Source organism: Trichechus manatus, unplaced genomic scaffold, assembly GCF_000243295.1.
Source record: "Trichechus manatus latirostris isolate Lorelei unplaced genomic scaffold, TriManLat1.0 scaffold00002, whole genome shotgun sequence".
Classification (NCBI taxonomy): domain Eukaryota; kingdom Metazoa; phylum Chordata; class Mammalia; order Sirenia; family Trichechidae; genus Trichechus; species Trichechus manatus.
The window spans coordinates 37,126,992-37,150,555 of record NW_004443938.1 but is presented as its reverse complement, the minus strand read 5'-3'; the positions used below and the strand labels follow the sequence as shown (position 1 = coordinate 37,150,555).

Here is a 23,564-nt window from a genome sequence, read left to right as displayed (position 1 = left end):
TAAAACGTAACTATCCTCTAATACACAGACTACCACCTTTGTCTTCTAGTCTTACTTTTCTTCTCAATCCCAAGTAAGCAAGAAATACAAAAAGACAGAGTAAAATATAGCTTCAGGGTTCAAATTGTGGAAAAGATCTGCAACAAATACGAAGTAAATTTAGCATTTAGCACAGAAAGACCTGGTAGAACACAAGACAAATTTGGCGTAGCAAACTCTGTAGTTTTATTTTGACAATATAATGAAATTGGTAAAAGTCATATTTTCAGTCTGTAACATACGTGTACTCTGGACCACTGAGAATTGTGACATTTTACTGCTATTTGATTTCAAAATACTGACCCTCCCACAATTTTTATAGTACATATATAATTTACATTTCCCTTCCCCCCCAAAAAAACAAACCCATTGCCATCAAGTTGATTCCAACCTATAGCAACCCTGAAGGACAGAGGAGAACTGCCCCTATTCTGGACTATATGAAGAACACGACGTCAGGACTGGAGACTAATTAACAACCTGCAATACAAACATGACACAACCTAGCTTGCTGAAAGCGAGGAGGACTTGAAGCACTTACTTATGAAGATCAAATACTACAACCTTCAGTATGAGTTACACCTCAACATAAAAAAACAAAAATCTTCACAACTGGACCAGTAAGCAACATCATGATAAACAGAGAAAAAACTGAAGTTGTCAAGGATTTCATTTTATTTGGATCCAGTCAAGACTCACGGAAGCAGCTGTCAATAAATCAAATGACATATTACACTGGGCCAATCTGCTGCAAAAGACGTTTTAAAGTGTTAAAAAGCATGAGAACTAACATGCACCTAACCCAAGTCACGGTACTTACAATCACCTCGCATTCATACAAAAGTTAGACAATGAGTAAGGAAGACTGAAGAAGAACTGATGCCTCTGAATTATGGTGTTGGTGAAGAATACTGAATATACCATGGACTGCCAGAAGAAAGGACAAATCTGACTTGGAAGAAGACAGCCATAATGCTCCTTAGACACGAGGACGGAGAGACTTCATCTCACATACTTTGGATATGTTATGAGAAGGACCAGACACTGGAAAGGGACATCTTTCTTGGTAAAGCAGAGGGCCAGCAAAAAAGACGACGACCCTCAACGAAATGGACTGACACAGTGGCTGCAACAATGGGTTCAAACGCAGCAACGACTGTGAGCATGGAGCAGGACGGGGGCAGTACAGGGCAGTGTTTCGTTTTGTTGTGCATGGGATCACTGAGTCAGAATTGACTCAACAGCACCTAAAAACAAACTTTATATCAATAATTTTATTTTTTCCTACTCTGAGATAAGTGGACGTACTATGTGAAATAAAAATCCAGGGCTGCAAATGATTTTAGTAATATTAGCAAAACATAAAACCTATCTTCACTTAAAGTAACTTCAGTAAATGAAAGAAATAATTCTAAGTTATTAAGAGTCAGAGGTGCTGTACTATGCATGTATCTCTAGAATATCTGTTGTTATCTTTGCTCTTAATCTTTTTGAAGTAACTTCCGGTAGGTGATTCAGGTATTTTCTAGGTTTTCCAATCCAGGACACCTTGGTTGGGGTGGAATGAAAAACGAACATTAACAGATCCTTGGGTTAGGAAAATAAACTTAAGGATTGTACCAGCCAGCTACTTTTTGAGGCATTATCTGATTAGTATTACACATGGCACCATTAACTATGGACTATTCAGTCATCTGAAACTTGGTAAAGGTAAAGACAATGCCTTTTATGTTTTTTGTTCACTGATATATCCTAGGATGCAGCACAGCTTGTATTACATAGGCAGAACAGGTATTTAATAAATACCATTGAATGAATGAATTCCCCAGAACCTAGGTATTTTTTTAAAGCAGCAAGCGTAATTTTAAAGGTTTGTGGTTTTTCGATTTTCTTTATTAATAGACACACCTGAGATTTCAAAGTGAGTGTTAAGAAAGCATAGCTATCAAATAGTTATCAGTCCAAAAAAGATTTGGATTAATTTTTTTTTCTGCCCTCTTGCAAAAATATACTTGGCTAAAGGCAGCTAAGAATGCAGTCTCTGCAGCTGGACTATCTGGATTCAAATCCAGGCTCAGATACACTTCCTTAGTTGTGTGACCTTGGGCAACTTCCTTAACCTCTTCGTTAGTTTCCTCATCTGTAAGAAGAAAATGACCATACCTTCTTCAAATAATTTTTGAAAAAACTAAATGAATTAATACAGGTAGTACATTTAATACAATGTTTGATACATAGTAAAGAATAAATTTTAATTACCTTAGTATCAACGTAAGGAAAAAAAGTCATGGAACTCTTCCTGTTTGGATTACGGAAAATGTGTTAAACAGTATTTTTATTTTTAAATAGCTGTATATGTTTTGAGTCTTCTACTAGCTGTGTTTATGGAAGTAAAGAAGATTCACGATCTAAAAGCAGATGAGATACTTTCCTAAAACTAACTTTTAAAATGTGGTTTACTCAAAAGCTAAGAAGTTCCCTGAATACAACCAAACATTTCCAGGGACAGAGAAGCAGGGGTGGGGGTCTGGGGACCATGGTTTCAGCGGACATCTAGGTTAATTAGTATAACGAAGTTTATTAAGAAAATGTTCCGCATCCCACTTTGGTGAGTGACATCTGGGGTCTTAAAAGCTAGTGAGTGGCCATCTAAGAAGCATCATCAGTCCCAACCCACCTGGAGCAAAGAGTGAAGAACACCAAAAACACAAGGAAAATACTAGCCCAAGAGACAGAAAGGGCCACATAAACCAGAGACTCCATCAGCCTAAGACCAGAAGAACTAGGTGGTGCCAGGCTACCACAAATGACCACTCTGACAGGTAACACAACAGAAAGTCCCTGACGGAGAAGGAAAAAAGTGGTGTGCAGAACTTAAATTCACATAAAAACACCAGACTTAATGGTCTGACTGAGAATGGAGGGACCCTGGAAGACACAGCCCCCGGACTCTCCTTTAGCCCAGAGCTAAAACTATTCCAGATGCCAACTCTTCAGACAAAGATTAGACTGGACTATAAGACATAAAATGATACTCATAGAGAGTGTGCTTCTTAGCTCAAGTAGATTCATGAGACTAAATGGGCAGCTCCTGTCCAGAGGCGAAGCAAGATAAGAAGGCAGACCAGGAGCTGGCTGAATGGACACGGGAAATCTAGTGTGGAAAGGAGGAGTGTGCTATTACACTGAAGGGAGAGCAACGAGGGTCACGTAACAATGTGTGTATAAATTTTTGTATGAGAAACTAACTTGAGCTGTAAACTTTCGCTTAAAGCACAATAAAAAAAAAAAACCTTAAATTAAAAAAGTGGTTTACTTCATAAAAGTCACCAAAACAAGGTTTCAGACCCCATCCCTGAATCATTCCTTCAGTAGTCACATTTTCTCAAGTAAGTCAAAATTGAAAACTAGAAAAATGAATGCTGTTTACCTTGAGCTTTATTATGCAGGATCAAGCAGTCAAGTGAAGTCTTTGAGATACTGTCAAATTCTTTCCGGAGACAATGTTCTGATATTAAACTCTAAATTCAAATTCCTAGCGAAGATAAAAAAAATCAGTTTGATTTATTGTTAATTAATAGCCACTGTCACAAAGCTTCATATTGGGCACTGCAATAAGCTCTAATAAAGGCACTTATTACTTAACAGAAGGGGAAACAGATTTACAAAATAGTACATATAACCATTAAAGCTTAAAAAACTCAAACTTTTTTTTTTAATCACATTACAGCTGTGTACTGTGAAACTGATAGCACCTTAACTTGTTAAATACTTGAATTCTAATTTCAGCAAAGTAAGCACCTGAAAAACAGAAGATACCCTGTGATCGTATCAGAAAATTCCTAAGTGGATAAACAATGTCATCTAGGTATATAAACATCTATCATATAATCTGGAGTTAGTATTCATAATGCTATAATTTATCTAAAACATGAAAGTTTATTTTAACACTTCACTACTTATTCTGTTGGTATTTCCTTTCCTGCAGTTTAGTATCACCTGAAACTGATTTTTAAAATTCATACAACAGTTATCCCAGTAACTTGAAACTCTGTGCCTAAAGCATTGTGACGTACAGACATTTAAATAAACGAGCAGCAAATAAAGCAAATATTTACTGTATACCAATATGCCTTCTAAATTAGTTTACCATTATTGAAAAATAAATTTAAATTTTCCACAAAATATTAACTAAATATCAATACTGACGGAGTCTTGGTGGCACAGTGGTTAAAGCGCTCTGCTGCTAACTGAAAGGTCAGTGGTTTGAACCCATCAGCCACTCTGCAGCAGAAAGATGTGGCAGTCAGCTTCCATAAAGACTTACAGCCTTGGAAATCCTATGGAGCAGTTCTACTCTGTCCTACAGGGTCGCCGCGACTCAGAATCAACCAGACAGCACACAACATCAATACTGACAAGATTAGCCTTGTGAATAATAGTCACTGGTTTTCAATTATGTTGGTCAAAAAACATTAGGGGAGCAGAAATTAAAGAATACAAGATTGATATGTGCCTGCACTCAAGAAATTTATAAGCCATCTTAAATGAATAAAAATACACATTAATATGAAAATCTATGAATCTTGCAAAGTAACCAATCCAACAAAAAACGCAATTAAGATTGGAAAGCCAATGTGTAAGAAACAGTAAGATTAAACTGGTGAATCAAGAAAGGTGTTCGCTAAAAACCATGGCCCTATAGCTGGGGAGATTAAGAGATCTGAGGCTAGGGAGGAGTAATAGGGGCCTAGTAATTAAAAGAAATATACTAAAAAATAGGAAAAAAGAAAAAGAAAAAACAGGAAAGACCAGGTTGGCTTGGGTGAAAATACAAAAGGCATTCCAAAGTGTACTCTTGTTTAGTTTAAAAAATACCAAAATCTAAATGAACAGAGAAAAGACTCTAACCTTTAAAACTGGTGTATTGTTAATGAAATTTCATTCTGAGCTAGAAGCCCAATTCTACTGAATCACTCCTGGAAGTGGTACAAAGCTCGTTTTACCTCACATGCCCCTAAAACAATTACAACAGGTTAACTTTAATGTCTATATATCCACAGAAGAGCCAACTGCCAAATTCCTCTTTACTCCAAGTCATGATTTCTTGAAGTTCCAAGGAAATACACACCAGAAATACCAAACTGAGGGAGGAGGGGCTATAGGCTGTTACACTGGTAGATATACAGGTAGTCCCCCAGTTATGAGAAACTGCACTTACAATCCTTTTTTAAAATGACCTAATATTAGTAATATGTACTAAATACATACCATGTTGAAAAACATCTGTTAAGTTATATGTAATGTTTCCAACCCCCAAAGACAAATAAAGATTGGATTTATAAAAATACTTATAATAAATGGCAGTAATAATGAAAAAAAAAAAAAAGGCGGGGGGGGAATTCGACTAGCTTCAGAACCAACATCTGACAGTCGTTGGAATGGAACCCCATCATAAATTGGGGACTACTTATATATTCCTATTTACAATCTATGTATGTATTCTATTCAAATAACCACAACAAGGGCTCAAATTATTGTATGTAAAATGTGACACGGTCATTTTCAAAGACTTTAAACTCAGCCAGTTTAAAGAAAAAATTGAAAGTACAAAGCACCGTACTAGGTATTATGGGAGACAGGACTATATGTAAGAGGTCCCTGCCCTCCAGAAACAAACTAGTAGAGGAAAGAGAGATCTGCCAACAAATCATAGTAAACATCTAAATACCAGCCATGTGCCAAGAACTGTGCTAGGTGACTTTAAATAAAATCATCTCATTTAATCCTCATAATCTCATCAGCTACATATTAACCACCAAACCTTGTTGCCATCAAGTCCATTCGGACTCACAGGGACCATACAGGACAGAGCAGAACTGCTCTATAGGGTTTCCAAGGCTGTAACCTTTACAGAAGCAGATTGCCACATCTTTCTCCTGTAGGTTCAAACTACCAATCTTTCGGTTTGAGAGCTTAACCACTGCATCACCAGGGCTCCTTACATATTAACACCATATTTCAAACGAAGAGACCGCTAAGCTTTCAGAATCCGTTTAATTTACTAAGTGCCTATTACATGCCAGGTACTACTCTAGTGGTGGAAATACAGCATTTAAGTGGGACATTAAATTCCCTACTCTCGTGGAGCTTACATTCTTTTAAGGGGAGAAGAGAAAACATCATACAGTAACAAGTATTTCGACTGGAAGGGAGGGAACACATGGTGGGGAGGGAGACTACTTAGGCTGGCCCTTGGATCTTCTTTAAGGAGGCAAGATTTAGGCTAAAAGACACTGCAAAGACGGGGGGAGGGGATTCTAGTAAGAGACACAAACTTAATAAATTCAGGGCAGAAAGACAGTAAGATTAAGTCACTATGATCACAGGAGAGGGTATGACATAAGGTGGAAGAGAAAGGAAAGGCCCAAGTAAAGAGTCTGGTTTTTATTCTAACTATAATGGGAAGGCCCCTGGAGGGTTTGATTAGGGAATTGCACCACGTGATTTACTTTTTAAGATGGCTGCTATGTTTAGGATGGACAACACGGGGAGAACAGCAAGCAGGTAAACTAATTAATTAACAGACTGACGTTAAATTTAACAGTTGCCTGAATAAGGTGACAGCAATAAAAATGGAAAAAACGAGACAAACCCAGGATCTGATTTTGAAGTAATCAGAGGACTTGCTCATAGATACTTGAGGATGTGGGGGGGGGGAGTGGGGGAATTAAGGGTGCTTCCTAAATTCTAAGTTTTGGGTTCAAGCATCTGGCTGCATAGTGAGCAAAGTTTTATTGAGCTGGCGAAATCTGGAAGAAGCACAAGTTTGGGGGAGAAACCAAGAGATGTGCTTGATCTTTTAGGCTGCTTGTGGTCACAGAGAGTAAACGGTTGAATCAGAATTTGACTGAGATCTCACTCCGAATCCTGCACTTTCTCCAATACCCTATCAGATGCCTGATGTGGCCATAACACAAATACACAATTCAAAATGCCAATTCAATCTTCCCTTATTACAACCAAGATCACTTCCTTAGATTCCACTTGTAAGCAGAAATAATATACTGTCTGATGCATCTTTATCCAACTGATTCACTAACCAGTAAGGAATATAGAAAGATAAAATAGATGAGACTTTTATTATTATTATTAAAGAAAATTCTTAAACATCTTAACATCTTCTTTTACAAAATAAGATGTAACAACCACCTAGAACACGAGTGATGCTAGAAGCAAAGAAAACTGGGCTCAACAAAATACTTAAGATGAAGCCTCAAAAAATGGATTCTTTAAGCTACCATTTCAAGCATACTTAAGCCAAGGCTTCATTTTAACAAGATTCAGGGAGTCTGGGCTCGATTTTTGTGAACAAATTACTGCTATTCACAGTTTAAATAAGCCTAAAGACAATATCCCAAGACCATCACTCCAGTAAACTAAGTTCAAATCCGGGCTCAACTAGTAACTAGTTGTCCAATACTGGACAGGTTACCTTAATCTCTTTCAGCTTCACATTTTCTCAGGTGTAAAATAAGGCTAATAATGCTACCTATACCTCCCAAGTTTAAGGTTTAATAAACGAATGAATATAAACAGCTTAGTTTAATATTTGGCACAATACAATCAACACTCAACAAATGTTACTGCTGAACTTTGTGACAGTCTTTTTGGAGGCTAGCCATTATGTCTGCGCCAAATGGTTCTTTATGTCAGGCTGCAAAAAAACCAGTATACAAAAATACTTGCTACTTTTGTTATAGCATTAATCAGCATATACAAAAATCTTGCAAGAAATTCTTAATAACAATGTATGGAATTTTGCTTTAAAATACTCCAGAAAAAAAAATAGGCAAATAAGATTAAACAAAATTGGTAAAGCTTATTGAACCTAGATGATAATAACATATAAGTTCACTAAACTCTAAACCTTTGTGTTTGCAATTTTTCATAACTGAAAGTTAAAAAAATAAAACATAAGCTTAGTCATAAATTTTTAGCTCTTAGTTTAGCTTCTTGCCACTCTGCTAAACGGTGCACTGAACTGAGAATCAGAATACCTACCATCCCTGGTTCGTGTGGCCTTAAGCAAGTTTTTTACTCTTTTGCCCTCCATCTAGAAAATGGAGAAATTCCTACTTGTATTTCACAACATTATTTTATTTTAAGGGTCAAGAAAAATTAAAATATTTGAAAACTCCAGAACATTACACAAATGTGGATCAGTATTATTACCTTAACGTCTGTAGATTGTTTTTCAGACTTGGGGATAGTCAGATAAAATATTAAACGCTAAGACTCTGAAGTAACACTAATGACCATTTAAAAAGTTGGATGTGAAAAATGAACAAATTCATATCCTACAAACATATCCTAAACATTTACACTTAATACCGAGAGAGATGTTGGTCTTCTTGAGTCCCTTACCTACTTCTTTGTTAATTAATGAATCACTGTGAATTACACAGGAGGATTCCAGCTAGTGTTCAAATAACGACTTTCAATGTGATTTGAAGAAATTTGGAATCCAAAGCTCTATGCAAAACTAAAAAGATTTTCTCCCTTTCTACACGTCTTCTCATACAGTCAATCTAGTACAGTTTGCTGCTCATATAGGTCATTCAATAAATTCTACTAGACCTGAGCCTACAAAGTGATAAGTACTTTTTATAGGTCTGTCTCCAACACAAATACTAATGTGCTTCTAAGTCAAGAAACGCCTCTAGTCTCCTTTGCCATCATTTTCTTCATTTTCAGAATTAAGGTGGATTCCAGTGTTCACCACATTGTATTGGTGAAAGTGTGATATCCTTAAAATGCTACAAGCCGTAAGTGGGAAAGTTTAGGCTGTTCACACGAGTTATTTTGGACATAAAATCCCTCTCATCAAATTATTAATCCTGAACTGGCTAGGGTCACAAAAACACGCAAAAAAACTTGTAGCAGTTTCTTCTATGTAAATGTTCTTTACTGTCTAAACAGTACCCCAACCATTCCAACTAGAATCCAACTGGAATGAGGGACAAGAAATTTTTATTTTGCTTTTTAATATCAAAAAAGTTTGTCTTTTAAAACCACGACTGCAGTAGAATACAAGTCCTACGTCAGTTTTAGTCACAATTGCTTTCAATTTTTTCAATCCAAAAACGCTAAAACCCCAAAAACTTGATGTGAAAAGTAGTCGCCGGTGTTGCTGCTCATTCTGAAGAGATGAATCTTTTTTGGGGTTTTTTTTTTTGTAAGTAAAGTCAACTTACAAATTGAAAGCAAAGTCTCTAACCTTAACTCACCACTCCTACCATTTATCCCACCAGATGCCAACCAATCATGGCTGCAACATATCGAATAGGATATAATGAGATGAAATCACATGCCGAGAGAACGTGGCTTCGTTGGTACTAACGACTGCCCTCTCGGCCGGGTGTGGCAGGGTCATACTTAGATCCATATGCTGAGACTCTCTCCCTCCCACTAGGAAAAAGCAACTAGACACCAACTCCTAGAGGTAAAAGTACACGTTCCCTTCTGAACAGCGTAGATTGCCAGAGACCTGAGATTAACCCCAGAGAAAACTCTCCCGCAACACCGAGGGACCGAGGCGGGGTGCCGGGGTCAGTTACGAGGGGCAGCAGGACAGGTTCCTGAGACGCGTAATAACAAAAATGCGGCGTAAACCGACAGGCATCCTGGAGCCGGGGAAAGATACTGAGGTACCACGCGAAAAAGGATCGACCTACCCTATGCACTATGCTGCAGGTCACAGTGATTTTGTCAAAGCCCCAAACCAGCCGGGAAGACAAGTGGCGATCCCAGCCAATGAGAAGACGACACAAGTTGCACCGCGGGCGGCCGCGGGAGCCGTAGGCGGAGAAGGGAGAAAGCAGCTCGGGCGCGTGCGCGGAGGAGCGTTTGGTCGGGCGCGCGCGGGGGTCCGAGCCGACAAAATGGGGGAAGGATTGGAAAGGAGACGCGCACGCGCACGAGAGGGCGGTGCGGTCTCGAGGTCTCGAGCTAGGTTCGCGCGCGCGCGCGCACCGTTCGAACTGCTCCCCTACCCCCCACCACCACCTTTTAGGGCCTGTAGTGCCTCGGAATCCTGACGAAAAGCTGACACGAAAGGGCATAAATAACAGCACAACGCGTCCTGAGTTATCCTATCGTCGCCAACCCGTCACCACACACAAAAGAGTCAACAAATATTCACCCGTCCTCGGTATTCACTACCATTTTAGTCATTTGATTGCCGCGCAAGGCCTACCTGATACGCCAAAGCACGGTTCCCGGGACTTAACCTCCGTTGTAACTACACAGCGGCCATTTCCCGACTCAAGAACGGGAGGAAAACCATAAAGGTACCTTCGACGCGCTACCTCGTCTCCGTCACTTCCGGCTTTGGGCGTGGCCTCCGGTGCCGCTAAATATCTGGGCAAGCCCCGCCCCCTCCCTCCCGCCCTGGACTAGCTCCCCGGCCAGTATTAAGATGTTGCCTAAGGCAAGCTGGGAAGTCTCGTAGCTGGTCTCGCGCGAAAATCTGGCGGTTCCGCCCTCCGGCCCAAGGCGGTAGCATCCGCCTGTGGGGGCGGTAGACGGTGGTATGGTGTGTTTTCCTAGGCCTTGGCGCCGAAGTAGCATTGGTTGTCGTCTGTGCCTCGCTTTGGGAGACTTTCTGGATTTCACTGTCGCCCTCCAGTTTCTGCTGTCATTAGCTCTTATGGTCCATTTTTTCCGTTGGGCCAAGTCAGGTGTACTGCGAGTCAGGCCCGATTAAAACCTGTTCCTCACTCAGGAAAATTCCTCACTCAGGAAAAGACCGGGAGGGAGGCAAGAGGTGAAGGTGACTGCAAGCCCTGGTCTCCCTCCGCGGGGAAGCGTTGAGTTTGTTATTCTTGGACGCCTAACTGAAGACTAAGATATATCACTTTTGCTTTATTATAAAATGTACCAAACGCACTGCGAGAATAGAAAATGGCCACGATCTTAATCCTTTTCCTAAGTGGCGTCTGATGAACTCGACTACGCCTAATAAAGAGTTAAGCCGCAGTACAGCGAATTTGCTTAGGCTGTCTAGGTGGTTTGCGTTGTGTCATAGGATGCTTTTTTTTTCGTTGCGCCGTTGTTAAAACGTTATCACTTAGGCATGTCGGAACGTTAGCGTTCCCATAAAAATGAAGAGCGCGAAGCAGTTAAGCTTTCAGCCCGTAATTTGTGCCGGTTGAGAAACACAACCCAACACCACTTGGCCTGCCAAAATTATAAATCAGATTATAAATAGGCAAGCCACATTTGATTTGGATTGAATTTCAATTAAGAGCCGTTGCGCATTTTCTACTAATGCTTCTCTGAACTGTACTTTTTTCCTCAGGGCCTAATACCCTTATTACTTTGATAAGGGACATTAACTACCTTAAAGGATTTCAAAGTTATAATTAGCAACCAGTCCTGTGTCGGTCAGTTACTTAAATCCACCGTTGGGCCCGATGTGAATTTAACACTGCTTAGTGCCTTCTCTCCTCACAGGCCAGTTTACCCGCTTAATTAGAACAAGTACCTTATTTTTTATTTTCTTAGGATGAATCCTTGCTTTTCTTTTGCTGTGCAGTCTCCACCTCAGAATGTAGTAGCCGGAATCTGCCTGTTTTGATTCATTAATATATCCCAAACATGTACTAGGAAGGAGCTCAATAAATATTTGTTGAATGACTTAACTATATTAAAAGAAATGAATCACTGACCGCTCAATACAACTGCAGTATTTCTGCTGGTATGGGGTGAGGGGAGACCCCTCAATACTAACAGCCCTTATCCGTTTATTCAAAATACACCAAAATCTGACTGGAGTGTTTTCCAGCTTAGGATATTATCTTAAGCCTTCTCTGCAATTCAATTGCAAATATATTGAAAACTGAAGTCATCTTTGTATGTGATCCAATGAAGCTGATTGTGATTTTAAATAACCTGAGGTAGTAACAAAAGAGACACAGCGGATCAAACCCTTTAATAAATGATTGGCCTGGACCAACCATCCAGACTTTTCTTGAACTAGGGCCATTTGATATACGATACTTGCTTTTATCAACCTTCAGAATTCGAGGTCCTTTAATTTAGATCATGTTTTATGTCTCTAATAGTACACTCATTGCATTGCCTTACTTTATTTTCACACCATGAAATTCCACCATTACAGCTTCATTTCTTGTAATAAAACATGTTTCCTATTAAAATAGAAATAATGTTGAAAAGAACAGAAAAAAGAAATCTCAGTTCATGTAACAAATGGACAATGGATAAAAATAGAAAATTATCCTAAAAAGAGATATAAATGGTAAACAATGACCTACATTAGTAATAGGGTAAATACACACAAAAGCAATGCTTGAAGAGTATCTTACACCTAATACATGACGAAACTTATTTTAACTTATAGGTCATTGACAATTCCCAGTCAACAGCAGAAAAATGGGGCCAAAAGGGGTTCCTTAACTAGGCAGTTGCTGCAATTCTGCCACCTGGCCTCTCTTGGTTCCTATCCTTCGCCAGGCTTTGCTTTGATTCTTTGAGCTAGCTGGTACCTTTCCGGTAAATTTCTTTTCTGGGTAAGTTAGCCAGACTTGGTTTCTGTTGCTTGCACACAAGAACCCTAATTCCATGGCACAGTTTTAAGCAGAGGCAGTTCCTATTTTTGAGAACAGATTTTCCAAATGGTCTGGCATTTTTGCAGATCTGTACCAATGGAACAAGTGTTTTCTCTTGCCTAACCAATTTCATTTCCTACTGTTGAACACAAGCTAACTTCCCCCCTTTCTGTATCCACTTCTGCAGTGTCTTTAATTTTCTTTTTCAAAGTTTAAGATTACCCAAAATATTCAAGAAATATTTGTTGTAGTGTTGTTTCTTAGTATTCATCTTTCCATTTTGAAAAAAAAATGTGACTGTAACCATTGTTTCTAAGTAAATCCTACCAAGATTAATGTACATCTTTCTCAGATTATCGCAACAAATGGAACCTGTAATACTTCCAAAGTTTTCCTAAGAAATCTTTGTCTCAAAATTGTGTCAGCTTACTGTTTAATGTAACTATTAAAGGAGAGGAAATCTCAACTAAAATGAGAACAAAACGTGCCACGTGTTGTATTTGTAAAATTATTTTAAAAATATTTTTTAGGCTTAGGATGATGTTGTCTTCCTCCACAGAGGTTGTATATTTGGTTCTGCCAGACATAAGGAAACTGGGGTCACCAAGGACTCAAATGATTCAAAGTAGAGCTGAAGTCCCTAAGAGGGTTTCTCTAATTTTAGGTCACCCTTCTTCCCAGCCCAAAAGGAGAGGCTTCACTCGTGTCTCCTACCTCCTTGACAAGCCCTGAACTTCAGTCCCTGCATGTCTAGCTTTATAAGGCTGGAAGAAGCACCTCTCAATCTTTCAGCTGTCCCTCTCAAATCAGTAAATACAGCTAGGGGAAAAGAGGCTTCAAAGACTGCCTCTCCTTTCTCCCTGGGTCTCTGTCCTTTCCAGAATCATGGCCTAGTAATTCTTCAGTCCCTTACTAGCTCACTGATTTTTTAAGTAGATGTTTGAAACAACGTTACCCAAATTATATAAACCACCATTATGAGAAATAAAATCCTCCTCTATGAATTTTAATAAGCCACTTCAAATGCTCTTTAAAATGAGATGTTTATTTTTATTGTGTCATTTATCATTCTGTGTTATAATTATTCACTTTTAAAAACACATTATCCCACTAGATTGTGATTTTCTTGAAGGAAAGATAATTGTATTTTTTTTCATCTCCAGTGCTTAGCATATACTATAAACTTGTTTTGAAACCACAAATTTGTTTCAATGTAAGTGACATATTAGGGAACAATTTGAGCATAACACAAATTTCACGTTTGCTTATGCACAGTTTTGTCTGTAAGAAACACTAGGTGAATGCAGTAACTGCACCCAGCTGAACCAAGCTGGGGAAAAAGACTTGAACACACAAACACCTCAAACATCTGCACATCCCACACCCATCTACATCTGGTGTTACAACTTTCCCTCCAATTTCAGATAACTCTCCTTCACCACTTTACAATAACACATATGCTATAACCCTTCTGATGCCCACTTCCACAAGTAAACTCCAGGTATTTTTAGGGCAAAGTACTATATTTATTGTATTTACGTATTTCTTAACCATTTAACATGTGTAAAACTCTGCTACCATTTTTATTGGGTCCCAATTTTTTTTTTTTTAATGTGTCACTGATGAATGTTTTAGCATTATGCCCCATCCCTATTTTTCCCATAAGCCCTCTGGTTTTATTATGTGAGTTTGGTATAGCATGGTGGTTTTCATGAATATGTATGTTGCATAATAGCAGAAGTGACTATATAACATTCAATTTATAGTCTTAATTTTAACAGTAAGGAAATTGAAGTTTGGAGAGGTAGAATATCTTGCCAGAAGTAACATGGCTGATAAGTGGGGAGCTAAGATTATGCCAACGCTCTGTCTAAAGACCACTTTTTCCACAACAGTATTTCCCCACTGTCTTAGTTATCTAGTGCTGCTATAACAGAAATACCACAAGTGGATGGCTTTAAGAAACAGAAATTTATTCTCTCACTGTCCAGTAGGCTAGAAGCCCAAATTCACAGCACCAGCTTCAGGGGAAAGCTTTCTCTCTCTGTCGGCTCTAGGAGAAGGTCCTTATCACCAATCTTCCTCCAGTCTAGGAGCTTCTAGTGCAGGGACCCAGGTCCACAGGGCACGCTCACTCCCAGCATTTCCTTCTTGGTGTTATGAGGTCCCACTCCTCGCTGCTTGATTTTCTCTTTTATATCCTCAAAAGAGATTGATTTAAAATACAGCCTAATCCTATAGATTGAGTCCTGTCTCATTAACATAATTGCCTCTAATCCTGTCCCATTAACATCATAGAAGTTAAGATTTACAACTCATAGGATAATCACATCAGATCACAAAATGGTGGACAACCACACAATACTGGGAATCTTGACCTAACCAAGTTGACACATTTTTAGGGGACACAATTCAATCTATAACACCCACATAAACACAATAGAGTTAGATCAAATAGATCGACCTGACCGCAAGTGTTGTTCTTGTTATATGGAACTTGGTTAATAGTTCCTGTATGTCTTATTCTAGGTAATAGATTATATATTCTAGCATATGCAGACATAGATATACGTTTATTTATTTATTTATCTGAACAATGGTTTATTGCCATTAAGTAAATCTAAAAAGTTCACACTCTCCAAGTATTTATTAATGGTCTTGCTAGATGAATGCTGCATGATACAATTCTATTTGACATAAGTATTAATATTTTCTTTTATTTCAAATTTACATTTTCATTTATGCAATTAAGATATAAAACCAAAAAATAAACCCATTGCCATTGAGTTAATTCCAACTACTCATAGCAACCCTATAGGACAGAGTAGAATTGCCACAAAGAGTTTCCAAGAATCAGCTGGTGGATTATAACTGCCAACCTTTTGGTTAGCAACTGTCATGGATTGAATTGTGTCCCCCAAAAATATATGTATCAATTTGACTAGGCCATGATTCCCAGAACTGTGTGATTGTCAACCATTTTGTCATCTGATATGATTTTCCTACATGTTGTAAATCCTACCTCTATAATGTCAATGAGGTGAGATAGGCGGCAGTTATGCTAATGAGGCAGGACTCAATCTACAAGATTGGATTGTGTCTTGAGCCAATCTCGTTTGAGATATAAAAGAGAGAAATGAGCAGAGAGACGGGGACCTCTACTACCAAGAAAGCAGCACCGGGAGCAGAGCACATCCTTTCGACTGGAGATTCCTGCATTGAGAAGTTCCCAGATCAAGGGAAGATTGATGACAAGGATCTTCCTCTAGAGCCGACAGAGAAAGAAAGACTTCCCTGCAGCTAATGCCCTAAATTTGGACTTGTAGCCTACTAGACTGTGAGAAAATAAATTTCTCTTTGTTAAAGCCATCCACTTGTAGTGTTACTGTTATAGCAGCACTAGATGACTAAGACAGCAGCTGAGCTCTTAACCACTGTGCCGTCAGGGCTCTGATTGAGACATAAGTAATAATACTTTTCTGCCCTACCATGCTTCTCAGCAATGTTACTGTTGGGGATTACCCAGCTATAGAGCTTACCTAAACCACTCACTGCATATACTTAAAGCAAAGTAGTTCCCAGATCTTAGTCACAATTGTGTACTGCACAAGAGTATGCAAAAAATATACATGTTAAATGAAAACGTGGGAGCGTTTCGGGCCAGTATATTTGTTAGCATTGTAAGAAAAAGGAAAAGCATACATGGGAGTAATAAAATGAGCAGAAATTGTCAATACTTACAGCTCCAAGGCTATATGGTATGATATCCTCATTAGATCCTACACAGCTAAAGAACGGACTTAGGGTACACAACAGGAAATGGAATGTTTAAAGGACTGTAAAAATTAGGCACTAAGGGTATGGTATATACAATAAGGTGAGAGGTGTGGCAGAGAAAGCCAAATTAGATAATCTAATCTGTCTGAGAGGGTAGATGAGTTATAAATATAAATTACCTGCATGAGGCACATGACCTCCAACTTTCCAGAGATAAACAATTGTGTTTACTGTCAAAAAGATGATAGAATTTTTGAAAAGAAGATAAAATCAGGTAGATAAGTTGTGGAGCCCTATTTCAATCTGATATTTTGCACAGTTTTCATCAAGACAGAAAATAAATTACCAGTGCCACACCTGAACCCTCGGTGCTCCTCAAAGCATTTAGTCATGCTTTGCCTGTGATAAAAGCTTGAATCTTGCCTCATGAAATTACAATACATGGGAGAGAAATAATTCTTAGTCTGAATTTTAAGGTTACTGGGAGTCTTGAGATTAACCAGGTCATGAGCCAAATTCTAGCCATCTTTGCAAATGGCTTGTCCTTTCCTATATGTTATAGAATCTTATGAAAAAAAACAGTTGCTGTCAAGTCAACTCCAACTCATGGTGACCGCATGTGTGTCAGAGTAGAACTATGTCCATGGGGTTTTCAGTGGTTGATTTTTTGGAAGTAGATCTCCAGACCTTTCTTCTGAGGTGCCTCTGAGCAGACTCAAACCTCCAATCTTTCCATTAACGGCCGAGGGTGTTAACCGTTTACACCACCTAGTGACTCCATAGGATCTTATACAGGGTCATCATAATTTTACCTTGGGTTACTCATTAGATGTTGTTATGGATTGAATTGTGGCCCCCAAAAATATGTGTTGTAAATCCTAACCTCTATGCCTGTGGTTATAATCCTATTGGTTGAGTTGTCTTTATCAGGTTAATGAGGCAAAATTAGTATATGGTGTGTTTTGAGTCCATTACTTACAAAATAAAAATGAGCAGATTAAAGTAAGGAGAGACAGGGCAAGAGAGATGCCAAGCACATGAAGATTGCCCAGAAGCAGAAGCTGAAGAGACAAGGACCTTCCCCCAGAGCTGACAGAGAGAAATACTTCCCCTAGAGCCGGTGCTCTGAATTCAGACTTCTAGCCTCCTAAACTTTGAGAAAATAAATTTCTGTTTGTTAAAGCCACTCACGTGTGGTATTTCTGTTATAGCAGCACTAGATAACTAAAACAGTTGTTCTAGAAGCATTATTAGAGAACCAACAGTTTGACTCTCCATTCTGTAGCCATACAAAAAGAAAACTGCATTAGACTTTTCCATGTACAGTGAATTCAATGAAATATTATGTAATGAGAATATATATATATATATATATATATATACATATATATATAATCATTCTGTAATTAATTTCCGTGAAGCAATAGGAACTTTTTTTTTATGAAACGCAAAGGTCTTCCCTTAACTACCTTATGCTATTTCTTATCATTTTAAGTCTCATGTCAGAATGTATTTATATAGCACAGTAAAAAAATATTCTACTTTGTTTCATGAAATAATTGTTTATAGCATGTTTTGCCAAATTTAAAAAAAAAATTTAAGATGCACAAGTATTTTAGTACCACTTCTGCCCATTAAGAGTGTACATCAATTATTGAATGCATTTCAAGGGCCACATAAACCAGAAACTCCATCAGCCTGAGACCAAAAGAACTAGATGGTGCCTGGCTACCACCAATGACCACCCTGTCAGGGAACACAACAGAGAGTCCCTGATGCAGCAGGAGAAAAGTACGGTGCAGAACTCAAATTCACTTAAAAAGACCAGACTTAATGGTCTGACTGAGACTAGAGGAACCCCAGAAGACATGGCCCCCAGACTCTCTGTTAACCCAGAACTGAGACCGTTCCTGAAGCCATCTCTTCAGACAAAGATCAGACTGGACTATAAAACATAAAATAATACTCGTGAGGAGTGTGCTTCTTAGTTCAAGGAGATATACAAGACTAAATGGACAGCTCCTGTCCAGAGGCAGGATGGGAGGGCAGAAAGGGATGGGAGCTGGTTGAACGGATGAAGGAAACCCAGGGTGGAAGGGGGCAGTGTGCTGTCACATTGTGGGGATTGCAACTAGGGTCACATAACAATATGTGTATAAATTTTTCAATGAGAAGCTAACTTGAGCTGTAAACTTTCACCTAAATCACAATAAAACATAAAAAAAAAAAAAGACCAAACTTACTGATTTGACAGAGACTGGAGGAACGCCTGAGATTGTGGCACCTGGACACCCTGCTAACTCAGAACCTAAGCCACTCCCAAAGTCCACCTTTCAGCCAAAGATTAGACAGGCCTGTAAAACAAACAATAATACATGTGAGGAATGTGAGGATTGAACTTCTTAGTTCAATCAAGTACACGAGACCCAATGGTCAATACCTGCCCAAAAGCAAAGACGAGAAGGCAGGAAAGGACAGGAAAACTGGACTAATGGACATGGAGAACCCAGGGTGGAAAGGGAAAGTGGGAGATTGCAGACACACTGCGGGGATTGCAACTGATGTACAAAACCATTTGTGTGTAAATTTTTTAATGAAAAACTAATTTGTGCTGTAAACTTTCACCTAAAACACATTTTTAAAAAATGCATTTCAGTGTCACAGTTGTTAAGATTTGCAAAATTATACATCTTAAAAAATAATGAAATATGGTATTTGATTATATTATAAAGCTGGTTTAATTTTTAGTGTCTCTATAATAACTGAGGAGCCCTGGTGGCACAGTGTTTAAGTGCTTGGCTGCTAACCAAAAGATCAGCAGTTCTAACCCACCAGCTGCTCCTTGGAAACCCTATGGGGCAGTTCTACTCTGTCCTATTGGGTCGCTATGAGTCTGAATCAACTGGATGGCAATGAGCTCAATGGGTTGGTATAATAACCACAGCAATTACAGATAGCACATTCTAATAACAAATTTATCATATGGTTACTTCAATTTATATAAGTTTCTTTGATTTCGAACAAGTTTTTCATGTAAGTTGAGACATAAACAGCCTTCCAATTAATTTATAATTCTTTAATAGATACTATTAAAAAAAAAATTGAAAGAAGCCAACGAGAAACTAGAGGAACTGTGGAAACAAATACATAAGTGAGTCCATCTTAAAATAGAGTAACCAGAAAGTTATCGTATCATTCTACACTTGGAAATAGCTAAGAGGAAAACAACAATAAGCAAAAAAGTTACAAATTTACATAATGGATCTTATTAAAATCACTAAAAAAATAGGCCTTTTACACTCTTTAAACTTGGAACTCAAACCACTCCCAGAGGTAACCTTTCAGCCAAATGACAGATTGGCGCATAAAATAAATAACATCACCTGTGAGTACTGTACTCTTCAAAATAATCATCTAGATGAAACCAAATAGTAATCAAAATAATCATGTAGATGAAACCAAATAGTAATCATTTACCCTAGACCAAGATGAGAAGGCAACGGGGGACAACAAGCAAGCTAGATTAATGGAAACAGAACAACCAAAATGGGAATAATGAGAATGCTGATATATTGTGAAGAATATAACCAATGTTACTGAACAATATGCGTAGAAATTGATAAATGAAAACCTAATTTCCTGTGTAAACTTTCACCAAAAACACAATAAAAAAAATTTTTTTTTTAAATAGGGCTCTTAAGTCAAAGAGACAATTGGAGAAGTTACTTAAAATATTTGAGGAAATACTAGAAAAATGACTAGGGATCAATCTGAAAAGGGATCAATCTGAATAGCAAATAGAATTATTCTTGGCATTGAGGATTGGGGACTGGGTTGAGGGGAACAGAGGGAAATGGAAATTACATCTATTAAATAGCTACTTACGTGCTACGGTCTGTGAAGGCGTTTCACACACATATAATAATCACAAGCAATCCTCAAAGAAATGTAATTATCATCTCTGTTTTAGTGACGAGAAAACAATTTTCAGGATTAAAAAATTCATCCAGTGCTAATAAACTGAGGAATCACGGTTTTAACCCAAAGTTGTCGAACATCTGAGTACATGTTTTTTCTACTAGTTTTTGGTTGAGAATTTGCAACATTAAATTAGGAAACTGCAAACTCCATCCCTTTAGATGTGTTCGTGATTAGGTCAGAAAACACTGCTTTGGGAGTACTGTGTGGGCAGTTATGCTTGAAAGCAAAGAAACAACAGGAAAACCATTCAAATTACTCAGTGCATTTTGTAAAACTATAGCATTGATTCTACCTGTATTTGAGTAGTTGAGGAGAGTGATGGTTGAGCCCAAAAGGTCTGCATTGTACCTTGTACCTGAGGAACACTTGCTTATTTAACGGGTTATTTGGAAAAAAGCCTGTCTGTGATGACCAGGTCAGTATCTGTGGGTGTGGATAGAGGCTTTCATCCCGTTTGTTTTACCCCTTGTCCACTTCAGCATCTAACATCTTAATGTAATAGAATGGAGTAATGGTATGAGCATGGCCCTAAAAAGGCAAAGGGTTTATGGCTGCCTAGCTACTAACTTTTCAGGAAAACACTCACTGAACTTCAAAGCCAAAATAATATAGGTTCACAACAAGTAACAATTACAAAGAAATAAAATAGAATAATAACAAATCTTCCTTGAAAAATTCAATGAATACAAGGTTATTTCTTTTAGTTCATCTGTTAATTAATCCAACAGAGGATTGCTGAAAATAAAGACCATTTATCTCATTTTTTAAAACAATTACCTGCATATATGCATAAAACAAGATAAGAATAAACCCCAATATGATACTCTGTTTATATTTGGATTTTCATATTATAAATGACATAAAATTTTTCTTCCTTGTCTATATTTTCTAAAATTTCTATAATAAATGTTACTTTTATAATATTTTTGAAAAACTTTAAAAAATTAAGATCACTTTAATTTTATTTGAATTGTATAAGATAATGAAGAGCTAAGAATTAAGGAAATTTTTTTTGTATATGGTTCTTAAAAATTAGCTGTCCAAACTGTCATTTAACAAAGACAAATAAAAGTTCCATTACTAACTTACATTCTTAATAAGCCTAATTATAATTTTTTACTAGGAGAATATTTGCTTCCGAAGAGAGTCTTCTGAGTTTTTTTCCCTTGTTCCTAGCGTGCCCTATAGTCCTCTTTTAGCTGCATCAATCTTCCCTTGAGGAATGAAGCGGAGCACAGCAGTTCAGGGAGAAGAGAATATGTTTAAATCGTTTGCTTCCAATTAAAAAGAAACTGCATACTGAGTTCCATCCGAGATGATGGAAGTGCCTAAAAATGGCTTAATCTTTTGCAAGACAACTATTTTCAAATTTCCAATTGTCATATTGTTATCTGGTTACTTAGGTTAAAAGTTAGCACCATTGGCTCATTTTTGACCGAATTTTAGAAAAGTTTATAAAATTATTGACCGGACATTGTTTCTCTAGTGTTTGTTCTATTATTTTTTTAAAAAAATCCATGAAAAAAGCTTAATATTGTACTGTAAATAGATTAATTTCTGCCAACACAGACACATCTAGTAACTTTGCCTAGACGCATTCATTCTCTGTTACATTTCCAAGGAGATATTTCTGGCGATAGCATAATAGATGATCTATTGGCCCTGGAATGAGATATTCATATCAACTGTTTGGAAATGAATTCATTAACATGCTTAAAAATCTTTCAGGAGCAGGAGTCATGCAAACATTTATCATTATTGGTCATTTATAATTTATTCATAGGGATCCAGCTGGCAACCATCTGGTACATAAAACTAAAAATTGGGGAAAAAAAGTAAAAGTCACTGTAAAAATATATTCTCCATATATCTTTGATACATATTAAAGTTCAGCTCATTGGTTGTGAGTAGAATGTGATGGTCTACAATAGCAGATACATATATGGAATTTTACACGAAGATAAGTTGGAATTTTACTCAAGAGTGTATGTTGAAAGACAAAGGAAGAAAGTAAAAGTAATATAGTAAATAGCTGTCAAATATGCTAGGTAGAGTAGGCTAGGCTGTGGTGACAAATAGACTGCAAAATACATAATGGCTCACATGCAATAGAAACTTTTTTCTCCCTCAGCAGTCCAAGGCAGTTGTATTAGGACAGTGAATATTTCCACTATGCAGGGATTCAGGGACCTAAACCTCTTCCATCTTGTGGTTTTCTCACTTCTTGGTGCCCATGGATAAAATTCAAGGGTCAGCCAACCTTCAAGGGATCCATGGATAAAATGGAGGGCTGCCAGTGTACTTGTATTAGAACATTTATATAACTGTTAACTTTAAACTGAAATGTATTATATCGTTTAATTGTGAAAGTAAGCAAAACACACACACAAACACACACACGCACAAGTATTAGCAGTACTTGTGACTTCATAACAAATAGAAATCACAGATTTTTTTTTTATCATATTATTGTTGTTGCAGCTGTCTCGAGGAATCGTTTTATACTCAGCACTCTTAAAATTGCAGTTACTAAACCTTCCTCTAGTTCTTGTATTTGATTTTTTTTTTTTTAATGCACACTGTAGTAGGGAGCCTTTAAGATGGTCTCCAGTGACCCCAGCTTCCTGGCATTCATGCCTTTGTGTAATTACCTTCCCTTGAGGGTGAACTAGACTCATTGATTCGCTTCCAATGAATAGAATATGGTAGAAGTGATGGGATATCACTTCAGAGATGAAGTTATAATAACTGAGTGAATTCTGTGCGGTCTTTTGATCATTTGCTCTGGAAGAAGCCAGCTGCCATTGTTTTGAGGTTGCTCTGTGGAGAAACCCACATGGCATGGAACTGAAGCCTGCCAACAGCCATTTGAGGGGCTGGAAACCAGATCCTTCCCCATTCGAACGTCTACGTGATTACATCCCTAGTCAATATCTTGATCACAGACTTATTATGAGAGACAGTTGAGCCAGAACCACCCCGCTAAGCTACTTCCAGATTCATGATTCACAGAAACAGTGAGATAATAAGTGTTGTTTTAAGCTGCTAAATTTTGGGATAATTTGTTATATAGCAATAGATAACTAATACACACATATTATCATACAACTAATTTTCTAAATATTATGATAAATG

At 37.8% G+C, this 23,564-nt stretch overlaps 1 protein-coding gene across 7 annotated transcripts in view; it reads right to left on the bottom strand.

Moving 5' to 3' along the window:
• BCLAF1 (BCL2 associated transcription factor 1) overlaps positions 1-10,433 on the bottom strand; it is a 32,232-nt gene extending 21,799 nt beyond the window's left edge. For all 7 annotated transcript variants that reach the window (XR_002823802.1, XM_023729874.1, XM_023729877.1 and 4 more), the window contains exons 1-2: positions 10,298-10,433; positions 3,470-3,574 (exon numbers count right to left, since the gene is read on the bottom strand). The gene's annotated coding sequence lies outside the window, so the exon portion shown is untranslated. The remainder of the gene's footprint in view (positions 1-3,469; positions 3,575-10,297) is intronic.
• Positions 10,434-23,564: the final 13,131 nt, after the last annotated feature.